Source organism: Pleurodeles waltl, chromosome 6 (genome assembly GCF_031143425.1).
Source record: "Pleurodeles waltl isolate 20211129_DDA chromosome 6, aPleWal1.hap1.20221129, whole genome shotgun sequence".
NCBI classification, from domain to species: Eukaryota; Metazoa; Chordata; class Amphibia; order Caudata; family Salamandridae; genus Pleurodeles; species Pleurodeles waltl.
In genome coordinates this window covers 710,065,830-710,080,587 of record NC_090445.1, presented here as the reverse complement: position 1 = coordinate 710,080,587, position 14,758 = coordinate 710,065,830, and positions in this window count along the sequence as shown.

Here is a 14,758-nt window from a genome sequence, read left to right as displayed (position 1 = left end):
TTTCCGACTCAAGTACTGCTGTGCGTGGAAAAACAATGCAAGGCCTGCCTGGACCCGAGAGTGCCCACCGGATAGTCGCATCGCTCTCCTGTGGAGAGAAGAAACGACAAGCCCTGACCCGGTGAAAGCAGAAACGACGCACGGTCCCGCTCATGAGTGGAATCCAGGGTTATTTTTGACGCATCCAAGGTACTTTTTCACGCTGACAGCGTTAGTGTGTGTTTGAAACTACTTAAAGACTCTTTTTGCATTTTTAATGATAACTTGACTTGTGTATTGTGGCTTTTTGTCGTTTTGGTCTTTTTTTGTTTAGATAAATATTTCTTATTTTTCTAAACTGGTGTTGTGTCATTTTGTAGTGTTTTCATTGAGTTAATGTGTGTATTGGTACAAATACTTTACACCTAGAACTCTGAAGTTAAGCCTACTGCTCTTCCAAGCTACCAAGGGGGTAAGCAGAGGTTAGCTGAGGGTGATTCTCTTTTACCCTGACTAGAGTGAGGGTCCTTGCTTGAACAGGGGGTAACCTGACTGTCAACCAAAGACCCAATTTCTAACAGTAGTGTTGGGATGTTGTAGAATAGGGGCATTCATAAACATTTCTTTTAAATGCTGTAAAGCCTGTTCTGCCGCCTACTACTTCTTTTTTAGCAATTGAGTTATGGGGGATCCCAAGGTGGAAAAATTGTGAAAATTGGCAAATCCAAAAAAACATTGTAATTCCTTTACAGTTTTGGGAGATTTCATATGCACGATAGCAGCAACTTTCTTTGGGTCAATGCTAACTCCATGTGAAGAGAGGACATACCTCAAAAAGGAGACTTCAGAAGCATGAAAATAGCATTTCTCCAGTTTGACAAATAGTCTATTATCACATAACTGTTGCAATACTGCTCTAATATGCTTCTCATGTTCTGTCATGGATGAGGAGTATATCATCTAATTAGGCTACCACACACACATCCAAAAAATCTCTCAATACATCGTTTATGAAAAACTAAAAGGCAGCAGGGGAATTTCAGAACCCAAACAGCATCACCAGGTTATCATACAATCCGAACTTAGTACGGAATAACATTTTCCACTCATCCCCTTATCTCACCTTTACCAGATGATAGGCCCCTCTCAGATCTAATGTGGTAAACACCCGAGCATCTTTTATTTATTCTATGAGACTGGAAATGAGAGGCAAAGGATGGAGGTTCTTTACAGTGACATCATTAAGAGCTCTGTAGTCAATGCAGATGCGCAACTCTCCCCCCTTTATCAGTAAAAAAAATAAAGCGAAAGAAGCTGGAGAACGAGATGCCCTGATAAAGCCTGTACTTAACATCTCATCTAGATATACCCTCAAATGGATGTTTTCTTTGTCGATGAGTGCATATAGGCCCTCATTATAACTTTGGAGGTAAAAACTGCCTACCGCCGCGGAGACCGCCGCCAAAAGACCATCGCTGCGGCTATCAGCCATCCGCCATATTATGACCAAAGCCAGATTTCTGCCACAAGAAGGGTGGAAATCCAGCTGTAGCCATGCCAGCGGATGGCGGTAAGGTGTTGCTGCTACAGTAGACCGCTGCCAGCAGTATTATGAGAAATAATACGGTCTGGCGGTGTTCTGCTGGCGGGCGCTGCTAGAGTAGCAGCACCCCTTCCCACCTCCTGCTAGAGGACCCCCCGGATCCAGGTAAGTCGGGTCTCCGACAGGGGAGGGGGTTGGAGGGTGTTGTGCGTGTGTGGGGGGGTGAATGTATGTGTGTGCGTGAATGTGGTGTGTGTTGAGTGTTGAATGCATGTGTGCATTTACAGACGTGAGAGTGTGTGTATGTTGTGAAATGTGAATGCATGTCTGCGTGTATATTTGGAAGTGTGTGTTGATGTGTGTGATTGGATGTGTGCATGCGTGTATTTATGTGTGAATGAGTGTGTGTTTGTGTGTGCGTGTGTGTAGGGGGCGTGGATGTAGGGGGGTAGGGTGTAACTGGAGAGGTAGGGATGGGGGTAACTGGAGAGGTAAGGGGGAGACCCCTATTAGTGACAGGGAAGGATTTCCCTGTCACTGATATGGCCTACCCCCATGGTTTTCATGGCCTTACAAATGCCACGAAAACCATGGCGGTATGTCGGGACATAATCCTGCTGGCTGAACAATGGCAGCCGCCGGGCTGGAGATGGATATCTCCAGCCCGGAGGCTGTTGCAACTGTGGCGGTTGGAGTGGTACATTGGCGGGTTGGCTTAAAAGTGACATTTTCAGAACTGTGACTTTAAATCAAAGTTTACCATCAAAGACAGTTTTAAATTCTAGTTCCTCAAACACCAAACATGATTTTACGATTTGCTCCCAATCAAAAGTTATCACATATTAAATGTAATATGGTTAACCAATGTTATCTAAGGGAAGGCCTTGCCATTGAGGTGTAAGTATGGTAGGTGACAGCTCTGCTCCCCCATCCTGCTTGTGATGGCCTATCCTGCCAACACCCATACCCTTGGTTTTGATGTTGTTTGGGAGAAACACACAAGGGCCAACTGTCTGGGGACCCAGGAAACAGACTGAAAGAGCCAAATTGTTAGGACAAAAAAATGTCAATGCCTAAAAGTGGTATTTTCAAAACTGTGACTTTAAATCAAAGTTTACCATCAAAGACAGCTTTAAATTCCAGCTCCTCAGACACCAAACATGATTTTACGATTTGCTTCCAATAAAACGTTACCACTCATTAAATGTAATATGGTAAACTAAATTTATTCAAGGGAGAGGAAGGCCTTGCAATAGTGAAAAACAAGCTTGAGATTTTTTCACTACCAGGTCATGTACAACTTAAAACTACATGTCCACCTTTTTAAATACAATGCACCCTGCCTTATGTGCTGTTTAGGGCCTCCCCGAGTGGTGACTTGTATGTATTAATAAGGAAAGTTGAGGCCTGGCAAAAGGTCTATTTTGCTAGGTAGAAATGGCAGTTTGAAACTGCATGCAGAGCACACACTGCCCACAGTGGGGGTCTGGAACATGTTTAAGAGGGTTCTTAAGTGGGTGGCACAATCAGAGCTGCAGGCCTACTAGGATTACATAAATTACAGGTCCTGTGTACCTGTAGTACCACCTTACCAGGGACTTACAAGTAAACTAAATGTGCCAGTTGGGTGTAAGCCAATTTCACCATGTTTAAAGGAGAGAGATCATGCACTTTAGCACTGGATTTTCAGTGGTAAAGTGCACAGAGTCCTAAAGACCAACAAAAACAGGCTCAGAAAATAGGAGGTTTGAGGCAAAAATTTGGGGATGACCCTGTAGAGAGGGCCAACCCCAACAAGAACACACACCAGCTTAAGTCCATTCACACCAGCACGGCATGGCATGTACTGAAGCTGCAATATCAAAAAAGCAAATGAAACACAGGGAGGATCGTGGGCTGAGACCAGCAAGGACAAGGAGAGGGACTGAAGGGTGGTGGATACCATCAACAGATGCTTCAAAGCCCACCAAAACCTAGGAGGGCTGTGGCTACCCCGGTGAGTCCTGTTACCCTCAGTAACCTCTTGTATGGGGAAAGTCAAAAAGGCTTCAAATTGTGCACTTAATGGGAAGTGGCATGTGTGTTGTGTGTATACCTACAACTTGATGGGTAATGTCTGGTGCTAAGAAAGTGATTTCATGCTTTTGGTGTTTGTTTTTCTTTATTTTTTTTGTTCATTGGTACTCCCCTTAAGGCCTCACTAGAGATGGGATGGTTTATCCAATATGACAGAGAATCATGAAACTAGACATCTTTTTTGAGCGGTATATGAGTAAAAGATGGGACTCAACAGTTCATGATAGAAGTTAAAGGAAAAGAGGCGCTTTGTAAAAATAATCAATTTTCAGCATATTTTTTCCTTTCCTTATTTAATTTCCTCTCACTTGGGTCACTTTAACATGGGTGTGCACTCTGGTGGTTGTTATGGTAAAGGTAAAAAACAACAACTTTCCCTGATTGAGGTGTAAGGGATAACTCGTCTTAGAAAACATATTCACCCTAATTCACAGTGGAGAGAAAGGAATAGAAAAGACAGGAGAAAGAGATAAGCAAAATGTCTTCAAGAATATAGTTACTTTCTTGGGTTGTCTTTCTTTTCCCAAGGAGTGTCTGTGACACGACTACGAATACCCTAAATCAGAAAAGCTGAAAAATAAATTGTTTCTGTATGTATCCACTGAGAAAAAGAAAGGGGAGCCAATGTGGAAGACCTGCATTTAGAAAGTTGCTTTTTCTTTAACAATAAAGGCACCATTCGAAAAACCTTAACAGACAACCCTCCTAAGCATTATTTCCAACCAGCCCTCCACACATACCTTGTACGCATAAATACTAGTGTATATCTTGTACATTTTGCATTGCACTGTGTCACTTTGGACACAAGGTACTGTGAAACATGCTTGGCTTACAGTATGCATTTTCTTATTCAATGTGGCTGGATTGCATGTGATTGGGTCAGGGTGTAAGAAATGTAGCTTTATCTATGTACACAAACATGTTACCAAGAATGTTCCTTACTTTACCCATTACCCTTCCCATTAGCCGGTACAGGCTGCCACTGTCCTTTTAAGTTGGATGCACCCTATCATCCAGATTCACAAACCCCACCTAATATTATTGTCTAAGCTTTGAGTTGGAGGTTGGATGGCGTGGAAAGCAGCAAAGAGATCAAGTTAAATCAAAGCCCTGACACCATGAATATCATTCTTTCTCCTCAGATGATCCACTATTGACAGTGATACCAATTCCTCACCCTTTCCTGAACTAAAATCTGCATTAAACAGATTCATCAATTCATTGTCTTCAGCACGCTGCTGTATCTGCTGCAGTACTGCTTTCAACAGTAATATATTTAGGAGTAGGGATATAGACCTGAAATATTTAAAATTCTAGCGGTCCAAGGACTCAAAGCATATGGCTTTGCTATTCAATGATCTCCTAGAGTCCCCACTTTCACAAGAGTTCGAAGTCCTGATTTTGTAGATGCCTCAAAATCTAAAAAAATATGAGACGTCATCTCATACAAAGTGTTGTTTTTGCACCTGGGAGAGACTTAGGACCAGATGCATGAAAGTTCGCATTTGCAAATACCAAAGAACTATTAATACCAAATCGTTAACTGGGATTCGCAAAATGCGATGTAACAAGTCTGTCACGTAGGTTCTCATTATGGTAATGAGGCTACTGGATTTGGGGGATAGGATCACGTGGATTGTGGCTACTAAGCAGAATTCCACACCATATCACACCTGTCGACATAATCCGGGGTCTCCGGCTAACTTGCAGCGCCTCATCCCTGACTGTGATGATAGTGGCAACTGGGCGCATGACAAGAAGACTCCTCAGGGGAATCGTGGTCGATCAGATCCCTTCCCTTTTTCTCAGTTACCAATGTGTCTCATACAGGCAAAGATAACAGAGGCATAATATGGTTCAATAAGTATTTATTGAAATTACTGTATCTTAGATAAAAAGGCATGTATTGCAATAACTAGGATGATAAAACACAATAAGCGCAAACAGGTGACTAACAGAGTAAAGTACAAGAATAGTCCTACCATACCATCACTAGGAGTGATGTATATATTTTTCCTACCTAAACCATGTCTGAGCACAGCGTAATAAGCCTAATCTACCTTTTGGGTTTCCCCCCAGGGTACATCATCCCTTATACCTGGAGGAAGAAGCCTGTGGTCTAGAGAGACGCCGTACCCATGTGGACCAGGGGTCCAGCCGTCTAAGCAAGTAGATGCAGCGAAGCAGTCAGCAATCAGCATGCAGTCGTGGTCATTTGGTTGGAATCTCCCTCTAATGTGTCTGGGACAAAAGAGGTGTTTTTTATAATAAAACATCTGACATTCTAAGTAATAGTCCCCACATATGAGTCTGTGTTTTCTGTGAATGTTGGAGACACAGTATACCACGTTTGTTGGCAACCCTATCTGACTGTAGCCTTGGAGAAAACACAAAGTGAAAAAAATGTCCTACTAAGAACGTAATGCTTTCAAAGACGAAAGTACAATGAGGTAAAGAAAATAAAACTGCACCACAAATATTGCTATTGCTAGAAAAATAAAGCAATGCTGAATAAAATGTAACAGGGTTAAAGTGCAGAGTGGCAGGCCTAGTTAGCTTAAAACAACGCGTCTAAAACATGGCTTAAATATCTACACAACAAATCCATTGCAAAATGTTTTGCGATTTCCTAAATTTCCCTCTCGCAAATTGTGATTTTTGTATTCTTGAGCGCCATGATGACATCACAAACAGGAAGTGAGTCAGTGCATGCTGTTTCCAGAAGCCTGAGCCACAGGAGCAGGCAGAGACAGACCCAGCACAGCACCAAGGAGGCACTCAGGAGAGTCAGCCAGGACCAGGTGAACACAATGCCCACTGATGGAAATGGCAAGGACAGAGAAGGGAGAAAAAGAAAACTGAAATTCAGTGACCAGGAGTTGGAGGTGCTCACAGAAGAGGTGGTCAGGAACAATGACCAGTTATTTGGCAACCTTCACCACATGTCCCAGAAACTGAGTAAAGGAAAATGTGGACTGACATCCAGACCAAAATTTTCACAGTGGTAAGACTTACGATCACGTGCCAAGAAGAGGGTAGCAAGCAGGCTGAAGGAAGCAAGGAGTACTGGTGGTGGACCACCCATACAGACACCGTCCACCCCCTTGGAAGACATGGTGGAGTCAACACTGCTGCCTGAAGCAGTAGGTGATGTCAGTGACGTAGATACCTCAGGCACACCAGGCACCAGCAAAGATAAGGGCAGCAATGATTTGAATAACCATATGTACATGTACAAATGTTCCTTAGAAAATTGCAATGGCACCATGCACTGTGATAAATAGCCCATGCCACATTTTCCATTCAGCGCAACAACACCTTATGGGTGTGGAAGTCCATATCCCAAAAGTGCATCTACTACAGAAATAGCAATATTGTGTAAAACCAAACCGAGACACAACACAACAGACAATTAGAGACACTTTGCCAGGGGAAATGTGTATGATGAAAGTAACTGTGAATGTACACATGCAAGGAGAACACCATGAATGACATGCTGGGCATTGTTGTTGCAGATGTTCCGGGCCCTGATGCAGCAGAAACTGGAACAGGGGGAATGACGAAAGTCAGCCACAATCCGATTCAAACACCATTGAGTCCATCATACCAGCACCAACCAGATTCCGGGGAAGAGTGGAACCGATCCCTGAGTTTAGTCTGGACCCCAATAAATTACAGGAAGATGTTCCCAGATCACCTTTAGAGGGGAGACGCACCCACAGACAGCAGTACCTGTTCTGGTGTCAGTCTACTCCCCTCAGGAGGTGTTGTGAAGAAGGCAGACAGAGCACAGAAGAAGGTGTTGGCCCATCACTATTCGGTGGTCTTGAGGCATCCATGTTGAAAGTGCTGCACCTGCAATGTAAACACATGAGACCAACGCACAGGCAGTTGGTGTCTGTCATTCACAATATGTGTAGGCTGCATGAGGGACAGCAAGCTACAGCAGAACACGTAAGGGAGATGACAAATGCCTTTAAGGAGCTCTGCACTGTAATGCAGCAGGAGCATGTCACCCACCATAGGCACCATCACCAAATGATGGGTAGATTAGATGGGATCAGCAAATCTGTCAATTGGCTCACTTACACAACTGCTTTGCTGTCACGACGTGCTGTGGGCATGCAAGTGGAAATTGCACATTGCAGTCAGGACGTTGCACGAGGATTGGTGCAAGTCACCAATGTGATGGAGATAATGCAGACAGCCCAGAGTGCTGCAAACAGCGATCTGGGTGGCGGGGATAGTGAGGAGCTCTCTAGCCTCAGCAGTGCCACAGCGCCTATGATGGATCCCAGGCGTCGCAGTTCCAGACACAGTTCTGTCTCTGGACCCGCAACAAGAGGTGCCACTGAGCCCCCTGAGCGTTCAAGTGAAGTGCGTGGACGTAAAAAGTAATGTGGAGACGTTCAGGACCTTGCATATTTTGTAGCACTGCATTGATACTATAATGTCAATAGTATCACACTGTAATTGGTAAATGATTGTGTCTTTTGAATACCTATGTCCTATTCAAGGATAATTGTCCTGAAGTCAAGGCAATAAATGTGATACCTGCAGCAAAAAGTGAAACTAGACATGGTGTTGTCATTACTCACATCAGAAATAGTTGTGCGTAATCTCAGCATGTCTTTGCCTGCCCTCTGCTGCTCTGGTTCTGTCTGCTGAGTGAAGGTGTGGCAAGGTGTCGTCATTCTCATCGTAGTCCGTCTCTGTGGGTTCAACTGGTATGTCTCTTGTTGTTGCAATGTTACATTGCACTTGCCCACAATTTTGCAGGTGGTTTCCGGACTTTTATGCAGGCATCGAAAGCGACTCTTCAGCAGGCCAAAGGTCCTCTCAATCATGCTTCATGACCTCCTCTGTGCCACATTGTATCTCCGTTTATTTGGCGTGGTATGATTGAGGTACGGTGTCAGGATGAAGTACCGCACTGCATTTGCACTGTCTCCTAGAATGACAGGAGTGTAAAAAGAGTTATTGTTACCTGTGACATCACATATACGTTATGCAGCATTGTTCTCTGTTACATTACCAAGTAGGCATCCTTTGCCAAACTCCCCAGCAAGAAGTCTTGCGTGTATTCCACTGTGCCTAAGGATGTAGGAATCATGTGTGTTACCAGGGTATCTGGCTACAAGATCAGTTATGATGTTGGAGGCATAGCACACGACCTGGATGTTCATAGAATGGCTATTTGTTCTATTCCTATATATAGACTCTCTTGCAGATGGTGGACAGATTGCTAAATGTGTGCCATCAATACAGCCAATGACATGTGGAAATTGGGCTCCCTGGTAGAATTATAATTTAGGGCCAGATGTATCAAAGCTTTTTGCATTCGCAAACGGTGCGAATGCCTGTTTGTGAATGCAAAAAGCCATTCCAGAATGTATCAAAGGCATTCCGAAAGCAAATTTAAGGAATCACTAAAATAGGGATTCCTTAAAATTGAGACCCTGTTTAGAGAGTCGCAAATTGCGACTCTCTAAATAAGAAATCGCAAATAAGGATTCCTTATTTGCGATTTCTAAAGCACATGTAAGAAGCAATTCCTAAATGCAAATTGGGCATTTAGGAATCGCTATTTACCTTGGTGGTAACCATGTGCAATTTTTAAAAATGCATTTAAAATTATTTTTTTAAATGTACATGTAAAGCACACATAGCCTTTTGACATGTGTGTACCTTACATGTTGTAAAAAAAAAATTGGGGTGCAGCAGAGGGGGCCTAAGGCAGTTAGGAATTCGCAATTTTGGAAATGCAAACATTTTGCAAATATGGGCCTACAGGCCCATAGGTGCGAATGGGGCCGGTATTGCAATTTGCGATTCTGTAATAGCATTTGCGATTTTTAAGAAATCGCTATTACCGAATCGCAAATGTGATAAAATGCATTTTGCGAATCAGAAATAGCGATTTCTTAAAATCGCTATTTCCGAATCACAAAAGGCATTCTTGGCACATCTGGCCCTTAGTTAGCTGCAAATCATGTGGGGTGTTGGGGAATTTTATGTGCAGATGAAGTTTAGTAAACATGCTATTGAAGAATGTATTGAAGAAGCAGGAGAGCACACTTTGTGACACACCTCCAACTACTACTATGACCCCTTGATAGCTTCCTAAGGCTAAGAGGTGTAGGGAGCATAATACCTGCACATGAGAGGGTATGGAATTGGTTCTGTGTGTGTATTACTGCAGTAGGGGTTGTAAATCAGCTATTAAGTCAGGTATAATGGCAGAGTTCAACCTGTACTTGTCATATGTCTCCTCTGTCTGATCAAAGAGGGTAATGCGCACTCTTAAAATGCACCCCTGTCTCCTCCTCCCTCTCCTCAAACCTACCAGGATCCTTATCCTCCTCACCATGACGGACAGTGCAGCCATAGTTGAAAAGGGCTGATGCTTTCTAGGCATCTTTATATAGATTGCACCTTTTTATCACCTGATTTCAATTTGTGGTAAAATGCACATTGAAAAACCCATTTTGCGACTAATCGCAATTTATGAATGCTTCATACATTGTATTGTGATTCCCTATTTGTAAATCACAGATTGAGATTTGTAAATTCTAGTCGCATTTTTCAGGAATCGCTATTTTAGCAATTTCTTAAATATGCACTGCGAATGCCTTTCATACATAGTAAAAGGCTATTTTGCATTCGCAAATGGTGGAATTTACCGATTCACACTGTTTGCGGATGCAAAATCCTTTGATACATCTGGCCCTTAGCCCTTTAATTCTTTAATATCTGCCAGTATTGTTCACAGGCCATATTGCAATCAGATGTCACATGAGCAGAGTGCCCAGGAAAATATTGTTTCTGAAAAGGCCCTCACAACATACATCTTCACAATGTGGTCATTATATCTATTGTTACCTAAATTAAATTCAGTTGTATTCAAGGGTTTTTGTACAGCACGTGGCTACCGGGGACGAGCTTCCCAGTGCTGACAGTACTTGCAAGGAAGCTGTTTGTTTAGGCAAATAAATGGGTTTTGAGTTGCTTTCTAAAACGTAGGAGATTGTTGTGTTTGTCCTAAGGCTAATCGGTGCGGAGTTCCAGAGTTTTGGACCAAGATAGGTAAACGATGGACTACTGCCTCTTACTCTCTTGATTCTGGGGATGGCGAGAAGCGATAGATTGTTTGATCTCAATTCTATGTTGGTGCTGTAGGGATTACGAAGGATATGCGCGGACCAACCTTAGGTTTTGAACGGTAAGCAATGCAGAGTGCTTTAAATTGTATTCTTTTGTTTATTGCCAACCAGTGAAGTTTAGTGAGAGCCAGGCGAGCTGACTGAGTTTTGAGTATACCATCAGTGTTTGAGCTGCAGCATTCTGGATTACTTGCAGTTTCTTGGTGACAGATAGTGGACTGCCTAAATTAAGAGTTGCCATAATCTAGGCGAGATAGTATTAGGTCATGGACCACTGTTCTGTGTGCTTCCATAGGGAGCCATTTAAGTGCCTTCCTCAGAACTCTGCAGAGGTTGAAACAAGTAGCTGCAACTTTCTTTGCCTGGGAGGTCATGGTGAGTTGTTTGCCTAATGTGGCACCTGGACTTTTGACTTTTAGTTTGGGAAGTGAGTGATTGCGAGAGACGGGGACCAATAAAGTTGATCCCACAGTAATGGGTTGCTTCCAGTTACCATAACCTCTGTTTGTCTCCATTTAACTTAAGATTGCTGTTCACCATCCACCTGATGACTTGCTCTAGATAAAGGTTAAGTTTTTGAGATATGGGGCCTATGTTGGGTGACAAAGAAACAATAATCTCGGTATTGCCAGCCTAAAACACTGTACTAAAACCTAGGGAACAAATGATGTCAGATAAAGGGCAGCCGTACAGATTAAAGAGCGTATAGCTCAGAGAAGAGCCATACGCTCTTCTCTGAGCCCTACGAAGAGTGAATCTTAGAGATAAAGGGCCCTTCACTAACTTAAAAACTTCTATAGTTTAGGAAGGATGAGAGCCATTTCAAAGCGCTACCTGTAATGCTTGCTTCTTCTAGTCTACACTGTAATATGGGATGGGAGAGTGTGTTGAATGCTGCGCTTAAGTCGAGAATAATATGTGCAGGCAATCCACCCTGATCCAGGACCTTTGTAAGGTCCTCTGTGGCCATCAGGAGCACTGTCTCTGTACTGCAACCAGATCGAAGACAGGTTTGTGTGGGGTGCCCTATGTTATTGTACTTCAGAAATTCAGAGAGGTGGACATTTATCAATTTTCCTTAGATTTTGCTGACACCTGGGAGTAGTGAAATAGGTCTGTAGTTTTTGATCAGTCTAATGAAGATTTCTTATGTAAGGGGCAAATTATAGCATGTTTCCACGTGTCAGGGACATAGCAGTTTTCCAGGGGCGTTATAAATGTCTGTCAGAGCTGACAGAATGACCCCCCCCCTTTTAATAGGATATCTAGAGGGGCAGGATCCAACAGAGAGCCGGATTTGACATGTTAGCTGTAGTCAAGATACCATTTTTATTCAGTGGCGCAATGGTTGAAAGCTCAACCTTGGATTTCTTGGTTATGAAATTGTCATTAATTCCGTTGCTATGGTCTAGTGGCGCTGATAGCATGTCATAGATGAGCCTGCTCTTTCTGAGAAAATAGATGGCCAGTTGCTTGCAACATTCCTCAGAGGAGGGAGGGCCTGCTCCTGAGGCATTGGGTTTTAAAAAGGTGTTGACATTCTAGTAGATTTCCTTAGAAGGATTTGAGGACTGACTGATCCAGCCCACAAAGTCATCTAGCCTGGCTCTACAGACGGCATTTTGATATTTTTTCAGGGCTTTTTTTTAGGTTAGCTTACATATGTCATTGTAGTGGTACCTCCACTTCCTTTCAAATCTTTCACAATCTTTGTTTAGTTCTTAGCTCTGGCGAGAACCACTTAGCATTAACCCTGGGCCGGATATCTTATTTTTTCTTAAGGGGATTAACATGTCTAACGTAGTGCTGTACATTCCTTGAAGGTTGAATAGAATGTGAAGATGTCTCCATCTAGTTCTGGAATGGAGTTGTGCAAGGCCAAATCCCAGCTATTGATGTCTAATTTGGACCACTGCCGGATAATGCTTGATTGAGGTATCTTGGATTTATGATTTCCTGTTTCGGGATAGAAAACCTAATCAAAAAGTGATCTGACCAAGGTACTGGCATGGGAAAATTTACGATCATGTTGGGAATGTTGGTAAAATTAGGATCTAATGTATGGCCATTGATATGTGTTGGGGACGAATCATTGATAGGTCCTGTTGAAAGTTTGTTGTCGGAGTACGTGTTTTATCATCTAGATGAATATTCAGCTCATCCAGTAATATAAAGTTGGCTGTCTGGAGGCTGTATGTGGCTATGATGTCTGGCATGGCCTGAACGAACTCTGAGACAGGCACTGGCAGGCGATAGGGGAGCAATCCTGAAAAAGTATAGGTGTGTGAACGTTTAATCAAGAATACAATAATTTTGCACCTTGAAGTTGAGACTGGTGTAACCGTACAGTCAAGATTGCATTTAGGAATGATGGCTATGCCCCCATCTCATCTTATCAACCCAGTTGCTTCTTGCAATTCAGTAGCCGGGCGTAAGTGCTACTGCTATATGTGGCCAATTTTCATCTTTAAGCTATGTTACTGTCAGGAAAAGGACTTCTGGGTGATTGTCATTTAAAAAGATGAACAATTCTGAATTATATTTTGGGAGGGATCCTCAATTGATTAGAAACATGTGCCAAAGAGGTTAGGCTGCCTAAAAGCAGTCTGATTTCTGCAAATGATTGATGGCTCATCTGTCTTGTTTGCTACAACAGAGCTAAAGGTGGAACTACAGATAAGGCACTTACTAGGTAAGTTTGCAGGGTCCAGGGAGTGGCAACAGGCCTTACCAGTCAAGTGGTTGAGCCATTTAATGGCCGCTGAAGAGTATTTATTCTGTCTGAGACAAAAGGCTCAGGGATACTGCCCTCTGGCCCTGGCCTGACGTGGATGGGTGCCGACAGGCTTATCCTTTGCGCGCAGGCGAGGCATCTTTGCACCGGGCCTCATTAAATATTGAAGCTGGGCCAGGGTTTATTGGGATCACAATTCAGCCAGGGCACCCAAAAAATTCCCAAATCCTTTGTTTTTTTTTGTTTATTTTGGATAGAGAGATTAAGTGATTTGCTAAGTTGTTTTTTTTCTCTGAGAAAGATGACCTCAGTGGCGAAGAAAAAAACTAGACTACACACCAATATGGGGTCAGTTTGTGTGCTACCGGGAGTTTGGCTGACACTGAACACGGCCAGGGAGTTAACTGTCCCCAAAGAATGCCCCCGAACACCAATCAGTATGCACAAACAGAACACCCCCCGAGCAGTGTTATTTAAAGTGCTTTCCTCCCCTAATACTCCGATTTTTACATTTGCAAATATGCAAAAGCAGCTACAATATGTGCAGAGTAATACAAATGAGCTTTATTTCAATTCAGTTACATACAGATTCAGCATATATATTTCAAAACCACATAAAATCAAACGGGACTCACTCCCCGCCTGAATACACATGAGTCCCCATCTAATGAATCTAGAAGTATCGAGGGCAGACCATGTGTGCACTTAGAGGCACAGGACAGCTTCCTGACTTTTCAGTGTTTATATTCTACTCTGTCTGAGTAAGCCACTTGTATGAGCTGAGCCCGCACCTAAATCTGTAATTATACTTGAGATTTTCACCATTGACGTGGTGAAGGAAGTGATGATTGAGAATGCAGTTCTCTACAGACCAAATATTGTTTTTTCTCACTGCTGCGACAGATTACCGTGCACTGGTGGTGCACTTGAACCTGTCCAACATGGAGTAAAGGGAAATAAGTGCCTTGCTATTGCCAATAAGACACTGTGGGATGTGAGAGTGAGAACAAATATGATTATTTATATCCTGAAATGTTTGAGTCATTTTTGTGGGTTATATGTCGGAACCACGGGTGCCTAAACCACCCATGTCTCAACAACGAGGTTGGAACAATGACCTCGTTCTAAACACTAATGCCTTTACCACAAATACTTTACAGCAATTTTCCCGTTGTAAACGCATTCCTGGTAAAGGCATTACCAATCAGCATGCACAACCCGGGATGCTTCCACCCCAGAGGAGTGCTACCCTGCTGAAAAAAT